Below are 7,340 nucleotides of genomic sequence, written 5' to 3'. Positions count from 1 at the left end.
TATCTGATGATAAGTAGAAAAGTATCCTCGGGTGAGTGATAAAAAAATAAATAAAATAGCCCTGGCCAGTTTGGCTCAGCGGTTAGAGAGTCGGCCTGCGGTCCGGAGAGACCCGGGTTCGGTTCCCGCTAAGGGCACGTACTTCGGTTGCAGTTTGTCCCCGGCCCTGGTTGGTCATGCGGGTGGCAGCCACTCGATGTGTCCCTTCACATCGATGTTTCTCTCTCTCTCTCTCTCTTCCTCTCTCTCCCTCCCACTCTATCTGTACAAAAAAAAAAAGGAAAAATATCCTCGGGTGAGGATTGATTAAAAATAAATAAATAAATAAATAAATAAATAAATAAATAAATAAAATAAAATAAAACCACTCACTAGCATCAGATCACCTAAGGGATGAGGGTAGATGGAGGGGCCGGGCCCTCCAATAGGAACAGCTCGTGGACAAGAGGAGGAATTGGCATTGGAGACAGAAAGACAACCAGTGAGGCCAGAGGTGGGCTAGCAAGCTGGTGTCCTGAAAGCCACGTGGCTTGAGAAGGAAGAAGACCATGTCGATGATGCCCAGGTTGACCACGGGGTACAGCTATGTGAAGGTCACTCCTGACCTTGATGAGACCGGCTGCCATGGAGTGGTGAGGTAAAGCAGGATCAGAGGGTCAGGAGACAAGGGAGGAGAAAGACAGAACAGGCAACTTGCAGTGTTTTCCTGTACAGCAAAAACAGATGACTGGGAGATCACTGTGAGGGAGAATGGTCGTAAGGTTCGTGGGGTGTTTCAGGCAAAGTATTTGAAACCATCATATGAGGTTTTTCATTGTGGTAAAATATCTATAATATAAAGTCAACCACTTTAACCATGTTTAAGTGACAATTCAGTGTCATTAAGTATATTCACATTGTTGTGCTACTGTCATCACCATCCATCTCCAGAACTTTCGTATCATCCCATTAAATTCTGTCCCCATTGAACACCAACTCCACCTCTCCCCTCTCCCAACCCCTGAGAACCTGTAACCTATTTTTTTTTAACCCTTACCCAAGGATATTTTTCCACTGATTTTTAGATCAAGTGGAAGAGGGAGAGAGAGAGAGAGAGAGACAGAGAGAGACAGAGAGAGAGAGAGAAAAACATCGGTGTGAGAAAGAGACACATTGATTGGATGCCTCCCGCACAACCCCCACTGGGGTGGGGGATTAAATCTGCAACCTAGGTACATGCCCTTGACTGGGAATCAAACCCTCGACCCTTCAGTCTGAGGGCCAACACTCTAACTGCTGAGCCAAACTGGCTAGGGCTGTAATCTACTTTCTATTTCTACGCATTTGATGACTATGGGTACATCATATAAATGGAATCGTATAGTATCTGTCCTTTCGTAACTTCACTTAGCACGTGTCAGAGTTTTCTTCCCTTTTGGAGCAGAATGCTACTCCGCTGAATGAACATGTCATCCATTCATCCACCTGACACTTGGGTTGCTTCCACCTGTTGGCTACTGTGGATGCAGCTGCTACGAACATGGTGTATGAATATCTCCTGGAGCCCCTGCTCTCGGTTCCCTTGGGTATGCACCAGAAGTGGGATTGCTGGCTCGTACATGTCAATTCCGTGTTTAACCTCTGAGGAGTCTCCATAGGGTGTTTAACAGCAGCCGCACCATTTTCCATTCCTACCAGCAGTGCACAATTTTGCCAGAACTTTTTTTTTTAATTTTTTTTTCTTTACTGATTTTAGAGAGAGAGGAAGGGAAAGGGAGGGAAAGATAGAAAAACTGATGAGAGAGAACATCGATTGGCCGCCTCCTGCATGCCCCTCACTGGGGACTTGACCCATAACCTGGGCATGTGCCTTGACTGGGAATCGAACCGGTGACCTCCGAGGCACACTGGCCGGGCAGAACTTTTTTTTTTTTTTATCCTCACCCGAGGACATTTTTCCGTATTTTGTTCAGATAGAGTGGGAGGGGGGAAGAGAGAGAGAAACATAGACGTGAAAGGGACACATCGAGTGGCTGCCACCCGTACGACCCAACCAGGGCCCGGGACAAACTGCAACCGAGGTACGTGCCCTTAGCGGGAACCGAATCCAGGCCTCTCTGGACCGCAGGCCGATGCTCTAACCACTGAGCCAAACTAGCCAGGGCCGAGCAAAACTTTTTTTTAATAAATAACAGCCATCCTCAGTCAGCCGCCATCATGGGTCGCCCCCTGGAAGGGCCTGTCCCAGTTGGCTCTGCCATACTACTGCAGCGTCCCCACCTGGCTGAAGCTGACGTCCGACGATAGGAGGGAGCAGATCTACAAACTGGCCAGATTTACTGACTCCCTCGCAAATCGGTGTGATCTTCAGAGATTCACATGGTGTGGCACAAGTACGCTTTGTGACAGGCAATAACATCTTGAGGATTCTTAAGTCCAAAGGACTTGCTCCTGATCTTCCTGAGGATCTCTACCATTTAATTAAGAAAGCTGTTGCTGTTCGAAAGCATCTTGAGAGGAACAGAAAGGATAAGGATGATAAATTCCCTCTGATTCTGACTGAGAGCCGTATTCACCGATTGGCTCGATATTACGAGACCAAACGAGTCCTCCCCCTAATTGGAAATACGAGTCATCCACAGCCTCTGCCCTAGTTGCATAAAATGTCTATGTACTCAAGCAATAAAGTCATTGTTTAAAAAATAAATAAATAAATAATAGCCATCCGAATGGAGGTAAGGTGAAGTCTCATGGTTTTGATTTGCATTTCCCTAATTACGAGTGATGTTGAGTACTTTTTTGTGCACTTATTGTCCATTTGTATGCCTTCCTTGGAAAAATGTCTATTCAAGTCTTTCCTATATTTAAAAAACTGTGTTGTTTTGTTGTTGACTTTTAGGTCTTCTTTAGACATTTGGGATATTCACTCCTTATCAGATATATGATTTACAAATATTTCCTCCCATTCCACAGGTTGCCTTTTCACTGTGTTGATAATAGAGTAGTCCCCACCCTCTTATCCATGAGGATACATTCCAAGACCCCCAGTAGTGTCTGAAACCTCCAACTGCACCAAACCGTATTGGTCTTGTACCTATACACCTTTTCGCCTAGGGGGAGCCCTTACAGCTTCTCTGAGGCAGATCCCAGTGGCCAGCATTGCTACCCTGCTCTTTGGGTCCATTACTAAGTAAAATAAGGGTGACTGGAACACAGCACTGTGACACCACCGCGGTCCATCTGGTACCGAGAGAGCCACTCAGTGACTAAGGGCAGGTGTGCAGTGTGGAGACACCAGACAAAGGGCTGAGTCATGCCCAGGGCGGATGGAGTGGGATGGTGTGAGATTTCATCACGCTGCTAAGAATGGAACACACTTTCAAACTCATGAATTGTTTATTTTTGGTACTGTTCATTTAATATGTCTGTTCGGACTGAGATTGTCGGAGGTCACTGGAACCGCAGAGTGAAACCATGGGTAGGGTGGTACTACTGCATCTTTCGCTGAATAGGGCCAACCAGTTTCTCCAGAAGTCTGAAAACTACCTCGGATTCCTCAGGCAGCTTGAACAAGCAGGGTTCATAGTTGGCTTCCCAAGTTTGGAATTGGAGGACCCAGGACCTCCAAGCAGGAAAGACCAGTTGAGAAAGCTTGATACTCTGGTGGTTCTCTCCCTTAACTCTTGAAGCAGGCATGATTGCCATGTTCCTGTGAAGCCCCTGGGGGTTGCTACTGAATCAGATACAACAGCAAAGAGGCCAGAATTCTGGGAAGGTGAGTCATATGCCTCAGACATAAACTGGAAGTGAACACACTTCCACGGTTGCAAGTTTGGCAAGAAATAAAGCTTGGGAGCCAAATCATGTAGAACTTGGTGGCAGAGAAGGGTCAGGGACCCAATTCGGGGCCAGGGCTCTTGCAGGCCTCCACATTTGCGGGGAACTCTGTAGTTCCCACAAGACTTTCATATTCTCTTTTTTTTTATCCTCACCCGAGGACATTTTTCCATTTTTTGTTCAGGTAGAGTGGGAGGGAGAGAGAGGAACAGAGAGAGAGAGAGAAACATCGATGTGAAAGGAACACATCGAGTGGCTGCCACCCGCACGACCAACCAGTGCCGGGGACAAACTGCAACCGAGGTACGTGCCCTTAGCGGGAACCGAACCCGGGTCTCTCTGGACCGCAGGCCGACGCTCTAACCGCTGAGCCAAACCGGCCAGGGCTCATATTCTCTTTAAACTTCACAGAAACCTGATATGTAGACATTCCTATCCACAGTTTACCAAGTAACCTTAGGGTCCATGGGACTTGGAATTGAAAACTCTGCTTTCAAATATCAGCCCTCTGATTGAACAGCTTAGCCACCAGGCCAGGCACGTTAGCAAGGCTTATAACCTCAGTTTGTACAATGTGGACGAGAATGGCAGGCTCAAAGATTACCAAAGCCCCTACTTAGCCCAGAGCCTGGTACATACTAGGTGTTCAACAAATGTGGGTTGAATCCGAGGACAGATGTGAGAACCAAAAAGGACAAATGACTTACAATGGCTCTGACATTTGAGGGGAGCTATGAACAAGCAAACTATGTGCCCGGTTCTCTACACCTGTTATCTTATTTCATTTTCACAGCAGCACATTATCCCATTTTTAGTATGTAGAAGCAGGCTCAGAGAGGTAAAGACATTTAACCAAGCTCATACAGTTATGAACCTCAGAGTTAAACACAGTCTAATTTCCAAGGACCCACTCCCACTCCAACTTTTTATTAAAAAACATACAGAAAAGTTGAAAGAGTATTTCGATACACACCCATATACCCTTACCCCAGGTTAAAAAGCTGTTAACATATCGCTACATTTACTTAGCTTGCTTTCTTTAAATGTATGCATGCTACTTTGAACTACTTGAAAGTAATATATAGATACCATGAACTTTCACCCGTTATGGATCAAATGTTTGTGTCCCCCTCCTCCCCAATCTCTATGTTGAAGTTCTAACCCAAATGTGATGATATTTGGAGATGGAGATGGGTCTTTGGGAAGTTAGTAGGGTCAGATGAGGTCATGGGGTGGTGTTCTCTTAATGGGATCAGTACCCATTCAAGAAAAGACACCAGTGAGTTCCCCTCCCTCCCTTCACACACTCACCAAGAAGGTGGCAGTCTGCAAGTCAGGAAGAGGGCTCCTACCAGAACCCAACCACACTAAGCCCTCCCATGTTGGACTTCCAGCCTCCAAAACTGTGAGAACATCTCTGTTGTCTAAGCCACCCAGTGTGTGGTGTGCTGTTACGTCAGCCTGAGCAGACTAAACACTACGGCATGTATCTACTAACAAAGACATTTTCCCGCATCATCACACCAGGAAAGTCAGCAATTACTCCATAATCTTCAATATCTTACCCAAAGTCCAATTTCCCCAATTGTCCCAAGAATGTCTTTATAGCTGCTTCAAAATTTTTCAACCAGCCCTGGCCGGTTTGGCTCAGCGGTTAGAGCGTTGGCCTGCGGTCCCGAGAGACCTGGGTTCGGTTCCCGCTAAGGGCATGTACCTCGGTTGCAGTTTGTCCCCGGCCCTGGTTGGTCGTGCAGCTGGCAGCCACTCGATGTGTCCCTTTCACATCGATGTTTCTCTCTCTCTTCCTCTCTCCCCCTCCCACTCTACCTGAACAAAAAATAGAAAAATGTCCTCAGGTGAGGATAAAAAAAAAAAAAAAAAAAAATTTTTCAACCAGAATCTAGACAAGGTCCACCCACTATATTTAACATCTTTTATTTAATTTTATTTTCTGAGAAATACAAAGCTTTCTCATTTTTTAAGTATGTTTTTAAATTGATTTTTTAGAGAGAGAGGAAGGAAGAGAGAGAAACATTGATGTGAGAGAGAAACATTGCATGCCCCCTGCCTCCTGCACGCCCCCTACTAGGGATCGAGCCCACAACCCAGGCACATGCCCTGATCAGGAATCCAACCTGGACCTCTCAGTCCATGGGACGCCGCTCAATCCACTGAGCCACACTGGCTGTGCACGTTTCACACCTTTAAATCTAGAACAGTCCCCCTGCCCTCTCTTTGTCATTTATGCTTTTGAAGAGCTCAGGCCACTTGTCTTATGAATGTACCACTTTCTAGATTTGCCTAACGATTCCTTGTGTCTAAATTCAGATACAGCCCGGCCAGTGTGGCTCAGTGGTTGAGTGTCGACCCCTGCACCAAGAGGTCGCCAGTTCGATTCCAGGTCAGGGCACATGTCCAGGTTGTGGGCCCAATCCCCAGTTCGGGGCATGCAGGAGGCGGCCAATCAGTGTTCTCTCTCATCGATGTTTCCATCTCTCTCTCCCTCTCCCTTCTTCTCTCTCTAACATCAATAAAGAAAAATAATTTTAAAAAATAAATAAATTCAGATAGTTGTGTTTTGTTTTTGTTTTTTTGCAAGAATTCTACATAGGAAATGTTGTCTACTTCTTTTTTTTTTTCCCATTAAATTGATTTTAGAGAGAGAAAAAGTGAGAGGGAGAGAGAAACATGGATGAGAGAGAACATCGACTGGCCGCCTCCTGCATGCCCCGCTCTGGGGATCAGGCCCACAACCTGAGCATGTGTCCTGATCAGGAATTGAACTGGTGACCTCTTGGTGCATGGGTCAATGCTCAACCACCGAGCCACACCAGCCAGATTGTTGTCTACTTCTTACTGCATCATACCAGGAGGTACCTGCCGGCAGACAGTAAGGCTGAGTTGACACCAGGTTAACCTGGTAGTGGGAACCCAATTTTAACCTCTCCATAAAATAAGAGCCCCAGGCCTTCAGCTTAGCTCCTTTTTTTCTTTTTTTTAAATTTTCTTTTCTCTATTGATTTGAAAGAGAGAGGAAGGCCGAGAGAGAGAGAAATAGAAATATGGATGAGAGAAAACATGGGTTGGCTGCCTCCTGCATGCCCTCCACTGGGTATCGGGCCCACAACCTGGGCATGTGTCCTGACTGGGAATTGAACCGGTGACCTCTTGGTGCATGGGTCCATGCTCAACCACTGAACCACACCAGCTGGGCTTGGCTCCCTTTCTTTACACCGGCAAAGTCAGCCACACTTGGGACTGGCAGCTCAGGGCTCATCACCGAAGATGTCTCCCATGCCCGGCTCCCGCCCATTTTAGCCCTGGTCCAGCACAGCACTACCCGCCCCGCCCGGCCCAGCCCGGTCGGGGTCCGTCCCACCGGGCCCCCAGCTCCGCTGCCCAGAGGGCGGAACCAGTGGTGCCTGGCACTGCGCTCGGCGTCGCCCGCCCGGACTCTAATCCCAAAGCGCCGGCGCCGGAGGACGCTGTAGTCCTGGGCTTCCGGGTATGCGCAGTTGGCCGCC

The 7,340-nt window shown here is 47.3% G+C and overlaps 1 pseudogene; it reads left to right on the top strand.

Moving 5' to 3' along the window:
* Positions 1–1,519: 1,519 nt before the first annotated feature.
* On the top strand, positions 1,520–2,641 carry LOC118641289 (annotated as a pseudogene).
* The last annotated feature ends 4,699 nt before the right edge of the window (positions 2,642–7,340 follow it).

This window comes from Molossus molossus, unplaced genomic scaffold (assembly GCF_014108415.1).
Source record: "Molossus molossus isolate mMolMol1 unplaced genomic scaffold, mMolMol1.p scaffold_m16_p_28, whole genome shotgun sequence".
In the NCBI taxonomy this organism is placed as follows: domain Eukaryota; kingdom Metazoa; phylum Chordata; class Mammalia; order Chiroptera; family Molossidae; genus Molossus; species Molossus molossus.
Note: the sequence above shows the minus strand (reverse complement) of the source record. Positions and strands in the feature narration are given on the sequence as shown.